This window comes from Phaseolus vulgaris, chromosome 8 (assembly GCF_000499845.2).
Source record: "Phaseolus vulgaris cultivar G19833 chromosome 8, P. vulgaris v2.0, whole genome shotgun sequence".
In the NCBI taxonomy this organism is placed as follows: Eukaryota; Viridiplantae; Streptophyta; class Magnoliopsida; order Fabales; family Fabaceae; genus Phaseolus; species Phaseolus vulgaris.
In genome coordinates, this window is record NC_023752.2 from 34876512 (window position 1) to 34893347 (window position 16836).

A 16836-nucleotide genomic window follows, 5' to 3' on the forward strand; every position below is an offset into this window, starting at 1 on the left:
AACTTTCTCCTTCTCTGGCGCACGGGGCGGACCGTGGCATCCATGCTGAGGTGGTGACATAGGAAATCAGGGTCGATACCGGGCATATCCGAGGCGGACCATGCGAAGGCATCCAGGTGGCGCGAAATCACTTCTGCCACCCCTTCCTGCTCTCCCGAACTCAGCAAACTCCCTAACTTGAATGTCTTGCCACCAATCTCCCTTTCTACGGCGTTGGCGGCTGGCTGTTCTCTGCTCTCATCCTCGACGGGCGCCGCCTCTTGCACGGGCGCCACGTCGCTAGGACCTTCCTCCATGGGTGCGTCTGCTTCGGACGCCGCCCTTGCCGGTATGGCCTCAATAGGCGTCGACCCTGCGGGTGTCGCCTCAATCATCGTCGTGTCCGCGCATGGCGGACGTTCATATACCATGAAAACGCTTCTCTTCGTTTTCAGGCTGTTCTCATAGCATTTTCTCGCCTCCTCCTGGTCTGACCTGATGACTATCACCTTACCACTGAGGGTTGGCAGCTTCATCTTCATGTGGCGTGTGGAGGACACCGCGTTCAAACGGTTTAACGTCGGCCTGCCCAGTAAAATATTATAGGCGGAGTTGGCGTTCACGACCAGGTACCGGATGCTTTCGGTACGGGAGGCCTCTCCGTCCGTGAACATAGTCCTCAACTCCAGGTATCCCCTGACTTCCACCTGGTTGTCCCCAAACCCATATAGGCACCCCGTGTAGGGACTCAACAGATCGGGGGACAACCGTAACTTATTAAAGGTCGACAGAAACATGACGTCTGCCAAACTTCCTTGGTCGACAAGCACTCTGTGCACCTTCCTCCCGGCTGTGACGACTGAGATGACAACGGGGTCGTTGTCGTGGGGCACCACGTCCCGGAGGTCTCTTCTTGTGAACACGAGATCCGTCTCCCACGGCTCCCCCGAGAGTCTCTCTTTGATTGAATTGACCCCCCTCGCGTATTTCTTCCGCTGGGAGGCGGTGGGTCCTCCGCCGGAAAAACCTCCAGCAATGGTGTGGACCTCGCCAAGCACAGGCATCTCGTGTGCTGGTTCTTCCGCCTGCGGCGGTGACAAGGTGGTAGTCGTCGTGGGCTCCGCGACATAATCCTTCAAAAACCCAGTCCTCACCAGCTCATCTAGCTGGTAGCCCAACGACAGGCAATTATCAATGTGGTGCCCGAAAGCCTCGTGGAATTCGCACCAAGAGTCTTTGCGAGGCCCTAACACCTTGTCAGTCTTCGCCGGTCGCCTCAGCCTCTCAGCTATGTTAGGCACGGCGATCAAATCCTTCAGCTCCACCACGAAGTTATACTTTACCGGTCTCGCCCTTTCTCTGGCTGGCGATCGCCCCCCGCCGGACCCCGGGGCTGGGGCTTTCTGGCCTCGTAGGGTCGTCTCACATCGGGCTTCTTTCTTTCCGTCGTGGTCTCATTGACTCGGGCGGGCTGAGTTCGCCCCGGTCCTCTCGGGCGTGAGGGTACGACACTGGTGCGTTTCACGCACACCTCCCCTTCAGAAGCAATATGTTCTACCGCCCGACGCCGTAACTCAGCGAAAGTCCTGGGGCGGTTGCGAATGATAGACTCTCCAAAAGGACCGGGGCATACGCCCTTCACGAATGCGTACACGATCATTGGCTCCTCTGTCGTGCCAACCTTCACAACCTGGGCCCCGAAGCGATTAATGTACTCCTTCAGGGTCTCCCCCTGATACTGCTTCACATCGAACAAATCGTAGGAGACCGGCGGCGGGGCTTTGTTTGCCAAGTATTGCTCCCTGAACAATCGAGACAATTGGCGGAAAGATGTGATATGGCCGTCCGGGAGGCTGATGAACCAGTCCATGGCCATGCCAGTCAGGGTGCTCATAAAGAGCTTGCACTTGGCAGCGTCAGAACCGCCTACCAGGACCATCTGTGTGTGAAATGCAGCAAGGTGCGTCTCTGGGTCCTCCATCCCGATGAAGATCGCCTTGGACCCCGCAAATGTGTTCGGGATCGCTGCATCCAGAATCTCCTGCGAGAAGGGAGTAGAAAATTCCCTTGGTGGGGAATGGTTCTCCATCTCGTCGTGTCCATGTTGCGCCCGATTGTTTCTCAGGCCCTGGCGCAACTCCTCATTCACACGGTGGGCGCCAAATGTTCCATCCGGTTGACCAGGACGTCTTCGTGCGCGACTTCAATCGTCAGCTGGGGTCTCCTTCCCACTGGTTACCAGTGGATTCCTGCAAAAAAGAGGACAAAGAGGCGCCCTAGCGACCGTTTGCCCTCCGACGCTCAAGTCAGCCAGCAAGAAACACCAAAACTGTACACCTACGTCTCTGAGCACCGCGTACGGCACCCTGAAGGTGGTAAAAAGAACTGTGTATATGTGTGTGTGTTTTCTCCCTCAGGCAAAGATCTTTCCCCAGTCCCTTGTACGTAACCTCAAGCACGAGCAAGCAACTAGAGAGTTCTCTGGTAAATTTGCCCAAAAGTTCCAACCCTGTTTCCAACATTCTCAGCGCTATTTAAACTGCCCAAGCATTTAAAGCGCCTTAAAGCTCCTTTAATCACAAAATGTAACGCACTCATAGCGTATCTAATTAGAAAACGTAGCGCATTTAAGACGTTGAAACGCTTGGGAGCCATTATAGTACCTGAATGTTCGAAACAGAAACTGTGTTGAATGACTTTAATTACCTGGCACCTGACTAGAGGGTGTTTCTATTCTGACACGGCTGTCGTACACGTGGAGGGCCTCACGACGCCGTGACCCCGCCTGGGGCGTTTCTGCCCATCTGGGGACGTTTCTACGTGTGGGTCCTCCTGCTTGGGAGTGCTACTGTGCTAGGGGTGACTTTTTGGGTGCCAACTCATACCCCCAATTATCTAGTCACTTACTTTGAGAGCGTATCTGCCTTCCTCTCGTACTCTGCACCCGGCTACCCTGGGCGTGACCTTCCTCTTGAGTCGTATCTGTCCCAAAGGCATCTCTGGGGCGGCAGGGGTACTTCACGAGTCAGGCTGCCCTACACTGGTGTCATCACTATGGCCTTGAAGCCACCTTTCTCTCCTCTTTATTACTGTTCCCTGGTTATCCAGGGTTTAGGGCCTTCCCACGGCGTTGCTCCCTCCATGGTCTTTCCTACCCATGGGTATCGGGGAACCACACCGTGATTGCCTCGCTTTAGTACTGTTTGAGCTGGCGACGCCCTGGTTGGGCGACACCTTCACCTAGGCGACGCCTTGCCTTGGCGACGCTTCCTCTTGGCGATGCTGGCACTCGGCGTCTCTTCCACCTAGGCGACGCCTTGCGTTGACTTTGACTCTCCAGTCGTTGACTTTGACCTTGACTTAGTCAACGCCCGGATACGGGACGGTACAAGCTCCTTTACCCTCTTCTCCAGGGCTATTTGCTTGCGGTGCTGGGTGGAAAACTCCAAAGAGAGCACCATTTGCTTAGCCAGGTGCATGTCCACCTCATCTCCGTTCCATTCGACGAGCTCTCGGTTGCTGATGAGCTGTCGAACCAAGGTGATGACCCGGCTAAAGTTCTCGTGGCTAGCTCCAGAAGCGCTTGGTCGCGAGCTGGATCCACCATATTCAGCAGTAGCAGTGGAGATTGGCAGTGGTGGCGGGAGACCCCTCGGATGAGCAGAAGCGCCCCAAGCAGGAGGAGCAGATGGACCAAGAGATTGGCCTGCTGGGGGGGAGATGACGGTTGAGAAGCTGGAGGCGGCTGTTGGTAGGGAGAGGGAAGGCATGTGGGCTTTGGGGCAGGTTGAGTAGGGGGAGGAGGGGGTGAACCTTCCTCTACCTCCACCACCTCGATCTCCCCGGGCTGAAGAGATGAGGCCCCCTCAACCGCTGGCAGTTTCCTTTGGCGGTGTATAAGAGGAGAGCCAGAGCTTTCCTCTTCGGTTGAGGGAGCAGCAGCAGCAGCAGCAAGTGAAGTAGAGGCCTTCACCAATCTTTTTCTCTTCCTTCCTTGCTCGGGGCCTTCAGCTGGCGCGACCGAGAGAGGAGGGGCTGCGATGGGCTCGGTGGTGGAAGAAGAGGAGCCAGTTCCTTTGGTCCCCCGAAGCTTGGCCAGCTCTAGCAAAGCTTTCCTCCTGTCCTTCCCTGACATTGAATCTACAAAGATGAGAAAAGGAAGAGTTAGATGGCCTAGTTACGCAAGTAAGTCAAGATGTATGCAAGCATGCATGAGAAGGTGCAAGTATCCTAAGTGGTTGAAGGAAAAGAGCTACCTATGTATTTTTTCAGGGCCAACACATCGAACTCATCTTTGATGAGGCGAGCAGAGTTGTACTTGGCCCCCAGGAACAGCCCACATAGCTCGCGCTCGTAGGGGGCCATGGCTTCAAGGTCCCGGGGTTTCTTGAACTCAACCCCAGGAACCCAGTAGAGGGGGTACCCCTCGAGCAGGGTTGGACTTTGTGGGGTGGCAGATATCATGTAGAACCTGCCTTTCCAGTGTTTGAAGGATTGCTGGTACAGGCCCAAGAGCACCCGTCCAGCAACCCCATTCAAACTCACCCAGGACTTGTCCCCGGGGTTCTTCGCCTCGAAGAAGTAAAGGAACACGTCCACGGAGGCATTGAGTCCGAAATAATTGCAGAGAATCTGAAATGCCTGGATGAAAGCCCAGGCATTTGGATGGAGTTGGCAGGGCGCGACGTTCAACTCCATCATCAGCTCTTTCTCGAAAAAGGTGAATGGCAGGCGTAGCTTCAACCTTTTGAAGACGGCGGAGTAGATGAAGACGAAGGGCACCCCATTGGTGGCCCTATCGTCCGCGCAGATGGGCATCCCTCGAGGAGGAATACGGATTTGGATGTTGAAATCATTTTCCCTGTCTATGGCGCACGAAGGTTCATCTGGGTCATGGCTCAGAAGAGAGGTGAGATGACCCTGCGGTAGTAGGGTGGATGTTTCGGCCAGCAACGCCAGGGGGGCCCAATCGTAGACCTTGGCGTTGTCATGGTATGAGGTCGCAACGGGCGGTGGTGGAGCTGGCGCACTTGCGGAAGGCTGTGCACCAGAAGATGAGGCAATAATGCGTGCGGTTTGTTTCAAGCGAGCCATCGCGAGATAGCTGCAAATAGAGGAAAAACGAAAAGTCAGAATGAATGGAAGAAGAGGGAATGATGAATGGTTCGGTGAAAACAGAGAAGGGGAAGGAGAAAGAGATGCCCAGGTGAAAAGAGGAAGAAGGAGAAGCAGAAATCAGAGCAAGAACGCAAAAAAAACCCTAGCGCGGGTTGAGAGAAGGAAAATAGAGAAGATGAATGCATGATAACGAGAAAGATGAATGCGATCGGTAAAAATGACCTAAATAGACCCAGGAAGAAGAAAAACCATACCTTTGGGTGATCGTGAGAGGTTTGGAAGCACAAAACTTGAAGAAAGATGGGTGCGCAGAGAGAGAGTTCGCAGGAAGTCTAAGAGTCGATTGAAGAAGATGAAGGAACAGTGAAGGCGCGTGCCTATTTGAACGAGAGAAGCGCTAGCGACACTCCACGCTGGCCGTCGATGGGGCCACGTGTCACGAGATTAAGGAAGGAAGTCCTAACGTTAAAGAAGCAGCACGTGAGGTGGCACGTGATGCGGTCCTACTTGCCACGTGGACTGAGGGCACGACCACTTAGTCTCTTCGCCGAGAACGAGTTCACAGCTCGAGACTGGGGGGCTTGTGATCCGATCGGTCATCGGTAGTCGATGACGTCAGCAGCAGAGAACCACGTGGACCACTCGCAGGGTGACACGTGGACCAGGTGACAGAGAGATCAGGGAGGCGATCGCCAAGAGCAGTGATCGGGGGTCAGTAACCAAGTGACCATCGACAGATCAGGCGGCAGAGAGGTCAGGGGACAGATCACCCAGAACGGTGATCGGTGGTCAGTAGCCAAGTCGCCACCAACACACCAGTTCCCAGACTAACGCCTGGGGGCAGAACGCGAGAAGCAATAGAGCACTGATCAGTCATCGGTGTGCATGGTCATCGGGGTCTCGTGTCACACGCAGTTAAGCTGGGACTGAGGTTCCCAGCGAGAGCGTTACGCATGGACCTCGCATGAGCACATCTCAGGGAATCGCGCATGAGAGTGGCCTGAGGGAGCTAGTACACCGATCAGTGATTGGTGACTCCCTCAACCCATTACGTGCGTGAAGGGTAAGCCGTCTACGCAGAGAGCAACGCTTGGTGAGTGTGCCTAGACTAGCCACACCTAGTGTTCTCCTGAGAGTAGGCGGTTTACCCAGGTGGGAGGAATATGCTAAGTTGCTCCGCAAGGGAATAACTTAGCGCACAAAGAGAAGCGCTAGAGCCCTTCAAGTAGTGACACGTGTATGGTTAGATGTGAGTTGCATACCTCCACGTGTCACCATCTGAGAGGGGCGCGGCCCAGATAAAGGTGTACTCCGTACCACTAAAGGTACAGACAAGCGCAGCCAAGCGCAGAGACGCGCAGACACGCACAGACACTCACACTCTACTGATTCTGGAGGTACGTTGTCGCAGAAAAGCATAACAGGGTTCTGACACATGCCAGAAAGCATAACAGAATTCTGTTAGGCCCAGATACAGGTGTGGCATAAAACAGAATCAGGGTGAGAGTAAGAGAGATACGAGAAAAAAGAGAGCAAGAGTTTTACACACACACTACTAGTTTTTCTCATTTGGTGGTTCTGTGGTCTAACTTGATCGTCGGAGTGCAAACGGCCGCTAGAGGCGTCGTCTGTGTGTTTTGCAGGTCACGTTTGGAGATCCAAGAGAAGGTTCTGAGGGTGATTTTGCAGAAGACACAGTTGCGTAGACGGGACAGAGAGTGCTACAAAGCGATTCCTTCACGTTCGAGTTGTCGGCAGGATCAGTGTTCTTAATATAGGAGTAGCCTTAGGAAAATTCGAAAAGAGGAAAACCAAAAGATACTTGTCTTTGTAAGGCATTATAGGCGCATTTTTTAGGAAAAGTTGGAAGAAGTGACTCTTCCTACTCCTTTCTCTCTTAGGCGCTAGAAGGAGCTAGAAGAGTAACTTTTCCAACTCCTTTTCCCTTGTACAATGATTGGCCCTCTCCATTATAAATAGGGGTGCTTGGTACTTTGAATAAGAAGTGGAATATTGAAAGTGAAAGTGAAGTTACTCTCTTGAATTTGAGTGGTTTCTTTGTGAGACTTGCTCTCCTTCTCTTTGTCTTATCTTGTGGGTCTTGGGAATCCTCAAGTGAAGGCACTCTCACTCATCTTGGAGCCTTCCACCATCCAAGTGGCGTGATCACTCCCATTGTCTTCAACCACATAAGTTTCTTCAACTCTTCATCTTTGTTCCCGCCGGTTGACCGGGATCGTCTTTGCGCGTGGCTTATCCTCGCGAGCTAGGGCACCTTTGTTTTGCTCCGTCTGTGAGTACCTGAAAAGAAGTGAACAAAGGGGCGCCATCGTAGCCGTTTGCACTCCGACGATCAAGTCAGCTAGCGAGAAACATCAAAGACTGTACTGAATGACTGAAACTTTGTAACTAGAATGGGGTTGCCCCAATTGCCTTGTGCTCACTGTGAGTACGCCACGAAAGCAACTAGGGTTTTGTCTGTGTATCTGTGTGTATTAGGTTAAAACTCGGTCCCTTTTCAAATGCCCCAAGGTCCCTTTTTATACACCTCTAATCTTTAAAGCGCGTTAAAGCGCATTGAAAGCGTATAAAAACATTCCTTGGAACATTCGAATCTTAACTGAATTAACGCGTACCTTGGCAAACTTTCACTGAAACCTTTAATGAGCACGTGTGCCTTGCCACGTGTCCCTTTGACTTGATCGTTTATTCAGTGTAGAGGGTCCCACAGCGCCGTCACCCAACTTAGGGTTATTCTATCGTGTGAGCCATCTTTCCTGCGAAGTGCTTGTGGCTCGTGGGTTGATGTTCTGGGTGCCAACTCATGTGCCCCAATCACTGGTTACTTGCCCTGGGGTATATCTACCTTTCTCTCGTACCATGCACGTGGTTCTCCCCTGGTTATGGCCCTCTCACGGGTCGTATCTGTTCTAGGGTCTCCCAACAGTGGCGTGGATACTTCATGAGTTAGGGCACCCCCTTCTGGTGCTAGACTTGCGGCCTTGAAGCCGCCTTTCTCTTCTCCTTACTATTGTTCTGGATTGTCGAGGCCCGAAGCCTCTCTCCCTCGGGCGATGCTTCTCTTTGGGCGACGCCTCACTTTGGGCGACGCCTCCTATTGGCGATGACTCGAGCGGTCGACCTGCTGACTACTCTTCCTTGGGTCCCTCGAGGGGCCCCCATTATGCGTTGACTCTGATCTTCGGTCAACGCCCGATGACGGGACGGTACAATCTTCTTCTTCCGTACCCATTCTATATCAAAAACTCTAAAACATGTTTTGTTTCTTTTTCTTGATTTTCAATAGGTCAAATGTTGCTATTGAATGTTTCTAATCAATAGTTTGTCATTGGTTCTTGTTTTAATCGGTTGGAATTACTTGTTGATGTTCTATTCGGTTCATGTTCTTGAAATGGGTTTCCCATGGGTTTCTTGATTTGTGTTCTTGAAATGGGTTTCTAATGGGTTTCTTGATTTGTGTTCCTGAATTACTTGTAGAATCTTGATCCTAATTCTTGAAAGTGTCATATAATGATTCATCTCTTAATCAACTCACATCACGAGGGCAGAAGTGCTCCAAAGGAAGGACTATGAGATCCTAACTTGGATGGCCCTTCCTTCCTTAAGAAGATCCTGCTGCCCAACAACCAAGGAAAAGTTGGAAGGTTTAGAGGAAGACCACTTGGTGGAGCAGGGTGTAAGGAAACTGGGACAGGCCTTACCCACGAACTGCCTAACCATTTCCAAGCTAAGGGAGTGGAAAGGATCGACCAAGAAGAAGTCTCACGAGGTTACCGAGCTCTTGCAACAGGTTGGGGGACTCAAACAAGAAACGTCCAAGCTTCACAGAGCGCTCCAGCGATCGCAACTAGAAGCTAAGGCTTTCTGGGCTGAAAAGTTCAAGGAGGCCTTAGAACTATCCAACAAGAACGCGGAGCTCCAAGCCGAGGTGGAGAGGCTAAAGGAGGGTCTAGCTAAGAAGGATGAGGAACTAATCCAGAAGAGCAAAAAGCTAGTGAAAGAAAGGGAAGCCCTCACCAATGATGTTGTAGATTCATACATGGAGGGCTTTGAAGACGCCGTTGCTCAAGCCTCAGGAATCTACCTTGAGATGGATTTCTCCCAACTCGGCTTGGGCAAGACGGTGGTGGATGGGCAACTTGTGGATGAATAACATCTCATTGTAACCAACTTCCTTTGTAGTCTTCGGAACAATTTTAACTTTCTAAACTCTTGCATACATATTAATTTACTTATTTAATTTATTCTAGATTCGGCTCACCTCGACTAGTATAATAGTAATGCATGCCTTGGTAAAACGACTAGTCATAAAATTAATATGAAGTGGTAATACAACTAATTACCTTAACATAAAGCATCAACCGAATATGGGAAATCACACTGTAGAGCTAACCTGTGTATGACTCATACCCCTTGACCGCGAAGAGCGTCTTGTTCGCTCGGGTGTTGACTAATCACATGAGCAAGGATCTGGACCCTCGATCCCGTTTAGTAGGACTTGTGTTCTTCGAAGGGTTGTCCGCTTTCTACACGCACCCTTCCCCAACATTGTAGGTGACTCGAGTATCTGACTTGGGTGTTAATCTCTACATAAAGTCCACTCTTAAGATATCGCCTTTCTTCGCTTGGAGTATCTAACTCGGGTGTTGGCTTACGCACCTAGTCAGCTCTTAAACCTTATTACTTTTGTTCAGAGCATCTGACTTTGCTGTTGCGTTACACATGAAGTTAACTCTTAAACTAACACCTTCGCGACGCATTACTACCCCATAGGGTTAGTCTCAGTTTTCATCCGCAGAGCTCCCGAGCATGGGTCGTTTCACCAACACCGAGGTGGGTCATATTATCTGCCCATAGAAGAACGATTTTTCTGCAGAGCGCCTACTCAGGTATTTTACCTAAGTGAAGTCGTCTTGTCAGCCTTTAGCTAAACAATCTTAGTTATGGAAAATAAACTTAGGAACACCTGAGCTCAGAACCTCACCAAGACTAGGTTGTCCTTCCTTATAGTGTTGAATCAAGTGTGTTCAAGCTTTGAAGAATCCAAATCCTTTGTGTTTGATGGAAGGCTGGATGTGCTTGCTGATGCTGAGGAGCTTTAGAATAGGATCTGGGTTGTAATCCACTCTTTTGTTGAATTTAAAGCTTAAGTGTTTTCAAATCTTTTAAGATTAATGTGTTTTTCAAACTAAGTAAAAAACAACCTGTTGTTTTGTCGAAACAACCGATTGTTTTATACTTAGGTGTTTTTGAAAAAGTTTGAAAACTGTTTTGGATGATTGACTTGCTGTCAAACCCAAACAACCGATTGATTCACTATTTCAACCGATTGTTTGTTTGGAATCCTAACAGAAAATAGTTTTGGTTGTTTAAAGAGCTTTAATTGATTTCATAACTGAATACGCTCCTGCTTTAAAAGCTTTGACCAAGATTTGAATACAATAAATAGTTTGTTAATGTTTTATAACAAACAACAAAACAGAAAAACAAATTTGAGTTTTTCAAAGAGTTTTGAAGCATTTGAGTTTGAACTTGAGCTTTGGTTATTCAAGAGGGAAGTGGGATTGGATTACTCTGTATTGATTTCAGTTGATTCTGTAACAGTGTAATTCGTTATGTGATTTGTGTACATTCTGTTGTTGTAAAGCCTAGAAGGGTTGTGTGCTCTTGAGGTTGTCAAGATCAACATTCTTGGGGGTGTATGTGCTGAGCCAAAGGAAGTGTGTGTCTTGAGGGGATCAAGGTCACTTCTTTGGTGGTGTGTGTATGTAATATGGATATGATTACCTAGTGGATTCCCCAGTGGTTTCTGGGAAACTGGATGTAGCTCTTGGGTTAAGAGTGAACCAGTATAAATTGTTTGTGCAATTTTCTCTTCCTTAAACTCTTTAATTTAAGTTGTTGTTATATTACTGGTTGATCCTGCCTGTTGACCGGAACGCTGGAAACTGCCTCGTCAAGGGATCGACGTGCGCACCGCTTCGAACCTCCGTTCCTCTTCGAGATCCACCTCAAGAACCTGCAAAGGAACAGAACGGCGCCGCTGCGGCCGATTGCACTCCAACGCCCAAGTCAGTGACCGAATCACCAAATACTAAGAGAACAGGAACCGTGCAAATTCTCTCTCACAGTGTGCTTTAGAACTCGCAAGCGTAAAGAGTATAATCTGAACGTGCGTACCTCAGAAAGTTCGTTGAGAACTCTTATATACCTGGTTACTTTCTCTCTCCTGGCAGTTACAGACTTGGACACGTGGCTCACATCTAGTCGTACACGTGCCTTCATCTGGAGCCTCCTTGACTTGGGCGCTGCTTCTACTCTCGTTTTGCTAAGTTACCTATGCATGGTACTGCCCAGTACATAGCTAACTTGGGAGTGCGATCTCTACTGGAACTGGCGAGTTAGGGTGCCTTCCTACACCTTCCCTGAGGTCTCGCCGGCCGCCTTCATAATCTGCACCACCTTCATCTCTGGCGATGTGCTTTCTCTGGCGATCTCCAATCACTAGGTCGCCTGAGTTTACATCTGGCGACTTCATCTCTAACCTGGTGATCGCCGGTTCTGGTATGCTGGAGATTGGAACACGCCAACTTAATAATTGGCGACTTCACGAGCCCTCCGACTTCCTTCCCTTCTGCCAACCTGGCGCCTTGTCAACACGCCTATACTGTAGCTGGGTGCCACGTCATCACTTCCGACTACCAGGGCGGTACACAAGTCCCCCAGTCTTAAGCGAAGACTTGTCCAGCGAAAAGACTAGAGGAGTCACGTCAACACCGATCTACGTGGCACTGACGCAGAATTCCAAGCGGTTGTACCTTCTGCTTCTCTGACGCTCCACCAAACCCTTCACCCATCGTTCGACACGTGGCTTCATCAACGGTTACCTTCAGTTACCGTTTGCGCTTCCCAAACCTATTTCGAAAAAACTCTTAAACCCATTTTCACTCCACACTGTTCCATCACTTTTCTTCGTATTCACAAACGTTCTAACTTCCTCCTGCAAAAAACTCTCAGCGCTCTCCAACATTCTGAATCACCATCATCTTTCATCATCTTCCTGATCATCAAAAGGTACCTACTTTCCTTCTTCTGCTGGTTTTTCTTGCATTTTAACCGATTCGCATCATCCTGTAACTGTCTGGTGCATACGTTGTGGGTTGCTTTTTCCATTTCTCCTTCTACGTAACTTAGGGCTTCGTCAATCGTCGCAACGAACCTTCGTTCGTTCGCTTTTCACCCTTCTCCCACGATCGAGTCAGCCTCTGCAAACCCAGACCATTTTTCCTTTTCTTCTTCCTTTGCAGCTTCGAGAATGACCCGCTCAAAGATCACCCCGAATCCTCCTCCTTCATCGCGACACCCATCTTCTCAAGCACTCATCCCACCGCGAGCACGCGGTGCTTCATCTTCCCAGGCTGAGAGGCCTGCACCTTCCCGCCCCAACCTGGCCCAGGCGACTCCACCTATCGCCGGAGGAGCCCCCGTTCCCCCGCCAGACTTCGAAAAACTCTACCCATGGGCCAACTCGACCCTGTTGAGGGAAACGTCTTCCGTGAACACTGCTGGAGCAGTCATGCGATTGACTAAGGGGGATGAGCCTCATCAATCATTTCATAAGGAGCACGATGAAAAGATGATAGTGTTGCCTTGCCCCCCCGTTCTGCCCGTTTGTGCCGACGATAAGGTGAGCGCTGACGGGCCCTTCTGCTTCGTCTACACAACCTTATTCAAGAAGGTGAAGCTCAAGTTCCCTTTCACCCGTTTCGAAAGGGAGCTCCTTACCGAGCTCAACATCGCCGCCGCCCAGCTTCATCCCAACAGCTGGGCGTTTGTGCGAGCGTTCCAAGTGATGTGCGACCATCTGGGGTTGCCCGCATCCGTGGACGTGTTTCTGTTTCTCTTCGAGGCCAAGCACCCAGGAGACCGCCTGTGGATTAGCTTGAATGCGATTGCTGGGAGGTCGATCTTCTCCATCTTCCAGCAATCCTATAAGGACTGGAAAGGGAAGTTCGTCCAAGTGCGCCCCAACGACAAAGACGACTCCCTACTCGACGGCTTCCCCTTGTACTGGGTGGACAAGGGGAAGAAAGAGTCCAAGAGCTGCTTCAGGAGACCCAGAAGTCCTGATAGCATGGGAGCGTTGGACAGAGATCTCTGCCTTTTCTGGAAAAAGGTGGCGGATGCCAACATCACCTTCCTTACCACCACCCTGATCTGCTTCGAATTCTACGAGGATCAACTCGAAATTCGAATAGGTTAGAACATTTAAACTGTTGTTTTAATACTGCTTCTGTTTAACTGTTTCTGGGCGTCTTGTGCGTTATGCGCCAGACTTTGGGTTTGTTTTTCTGCACCGATCATCTGCTTTGCTGCATACTGCCTTATGCACTTATTTTCTCTCTGAGTTAACTCACGCATTTTCGTTTTATGCAGATAACATGTTGGGCAAGGGTATGCTCGCTGAATTGAGGGCGCTCGCCCGAACCCACGGGTTGGCGACGGGCTCTCAAACAGTACCAAATTCCATGGTGGAGATCGCCGCCACTCAGGGCCGATCGCCACCTAAGGGCCCAGCGCCCTCCGACGTCCAACCCGCCGCCCAGCGAAAGAAACTTGTCCTCAAGAGGGCTAAGAGGAAAGCTCCCCAGATAGTCCACGAGGATGAGGAAGAAGATGACGAGGTCACCGAGGATGGCCTTGTTACAAAGAGGAAGAGGGTGGCACCTTCTTCACCACCTGCCCCGCCCCCTCTTCCAACCTCAACACCGCCATCCACACCTGCTCCGCCTCCAACAATGCCATCTCCACCAGCTCCCGCCTCCCCAGTCCAAGCCATTCCATTGGCAACTGCGCCACCTGCGGTCGAGGCCGCCGAAGACAATTTCTTGGAGGACCCCCCAAGCGCCTCCACGCCACATGTATCAGCTGGAGGGGGTCCTCCCTCTAACGCCTCAGCTGCAGATGCCGCTCCAATCGGGGATGAGGTTGCCCACACCTCTCCGATTCTGATCACCGAGTCCCCGACATCGCCACCACGAGCAGAAGCACCCATTGAAGAACCAACTAAAGAGGGTGGCGACGGAAACCAACAACAGGCCCCACCAGCGCCTCTCCAAGCAACAAACCTCCCTCTCGAGGTCACGAGGATGTGGGAGCCTTTGTCCGCTAAGCTGAAGACGATAGCGGAAGATATTCCTGCCATCATAACGAGGGCGGTGCAGAGCTCCACCAGGAAGCTCCAGGACGACCTCTTCAACCTCAAAACAGAGAACAGCACCATGAAGGTTGAGGTGGAGAAGTTGTCCTTCAACTTGACTCTCGCGGAGATTGAACACTCCCGGGTCGAAGACGCAATGAGCACTGAGCTCAGATTGGCGCGCAAGGAGGCCACAGATCTCCGCCATAAGGTGCAGCAACTGGCTCAAGAAAAGATTGAACTGGAGAGCAAGATTGTGCCTTATCGCGTCAAGGTGGCTGACCTGGAGGCTCTCATAAAAACTGACGCCGCCAAGGTGAAGAAATTGGAGCAAAGGTCAGCCGACCGAGAGACCCTCCTTGGAAAGGTGGAAAAGGCGAGGGATGACGCCATGGCTGAGCTTGCTGAAGCCAACAAGAAAAATGGGGAGCTGGCCGCCAAATTGGGACAAGCGCAAGCAGAATCCAAGAAGGTTGCTGAAGACCTTCTCCAGGCTCGAGAAACTAATGAGCAACTCAAGAAACAAGTTGAAGAGCTAGAGCAGCAGAATAAGGAGCTGAAAGAGCAAACTGAAGATCTCAAGAAGCGGATTGAGGAACTTCAGAAACAGATTGAAGAACTCAAGCTGAATTCTGCTCAAATTCTAGCTGCTGGATTCGAAGCTGCGCGGGAACAATTTGCCTGCTTGTTCCCCGACCTGGACCTCAGCATGGTGTCCCTTGATAACGAGGTAGTGGATGGAAAGGTGGTTCCTGCTGAAGATTAATCGATTCTCTCCATCTGGTACCTTCGTGCCTTTCCCTTGCGTACACTTCTGTAATAAACTCACATTTTCTTGGACATGTATTTATTAAGTTGGCGTGTATTTTTTGAACTGATACTTTACTTAATGAAGTTACTTTCGCATTTCTTCTTGTAACCTCTTCGTCTACTTTTAACTTTTCCTTGCGTGATTTGCTTCAACGAAATAACTTAGCAATCTCGTAGGCACGATCTTGTACTTGGCTGTTTCGAACCATCTCAACTTCGAATAATAATCACATTTATCAACTCGTAACTTAAGGCAATAAACCTTAGCGTAAAATGATACCTCAAGCAATGGACTTTAACTCAGCCCTTGGCTTTATAACGTCGCTACGCCCGATCTGCTTCATCAAAGCGGGTTTTTGACTTCTCTCCATTGCTTGATCGTTTCCTGGTCGCCAGAGACTCTTGGCAACACCAGCTTCTTCCTGCCTTCACACCTTGGCCATTGCTCTTTCATCTGGGGTAGAGGCGCCTTTCGGATCCTTCTCCACCTCCTTGTGCTTCAGAGCAAGAGACTGGGTGGCTAGGCGTTCTCTTCGAACCTGCCTTAGCCACCCTCAGAACTTCTTCCACCCTATACACCATACCTGAACTCGTTCGAGACGAGAAGGATTTTATCTTGCCTGAACTCGCTCATAGGCTAGAAGGTCTTTAACTCGCCTGAACTCGCTCATAGGCGAGAAGGTCTTTAACTCGCCTGAACTCGCTCACAGGCGAGAAGGTCTTTAAATCGTGCCTCTACATTGCCCCAGGGGTTACATCTCCTCCCCCCCTAGAAACACTGAGGACTTTCACTGGTGCCTCTACATTGCCCCAGGGGTTACATCTTCTCGCCCCCAGAAACACTGAGGACTTTTACTTTTTCTCGCCTGCACTCGCTCGTCGGCGAGGAGGTCTTTTACTTGCCTCTACATTGCCCCAGGGGTTACATCTTCCCGCCCCCAGAAACACTGAGGACTTTTCGCTCTTCCTTGCCTGCACTCGCTCAGCGACGAGGAGGTCTTTAACTTGCCTCAGGACGCGCGAGGGCGTTGAGGTCTTTTAACTGGTGCCTCCGATTGCCGAAAGACGATGAGGACTTGAAAACTTTAACTGATGCCTTCAATCGCCGAAAAACGATGAGGACTGAAAAACTTTAACTGATGCCTCCAATCGCCGAAAAACGATGAGGACTTAAAAACTTTAACTGATGCCTTCAATCGCCGAAAAACGATGAGGACTTAAAAACTTTTTAGAAAGCATGCAATATATCTTTAACTCGCCTTGAGTCACGTACAAGTGACAAGGTCTTTCTTCAAAACCTTTTTGGAAAACAGCAAGCATGCAATCTGAAAACGCCTTATACTTCGAAAACTCTTCTTTTATTGGGTGGCCTCATTAAAAACCCTCCTTAGGGAAAAAAGAGTGCCCCCTTCAAACTGTTTTATTAGAGACATTGTAATGTAACTTTTGTGTTTGTCTTTACTTACAAAGCTCTTAACTATAGTACAACTTCAGGTGCGTGGCGTTCCAAGTGCGAGGAATCGCCCCTCCTTCCAGCGTCTCTAAGCGGTAGGCGCCGTTCCCGAGCGCCTCGGTTATTCTGAACGGTCCCGTCCACTTAGGCGACAGCTTATTCTCCATCTCGTACTGGTGGGCTTTTCTCATCACCAGGTCGCCTTCTCTAAATTTTCTTGGCATCACCTTCGAGTTATATCTCCGTTCAATCCTTC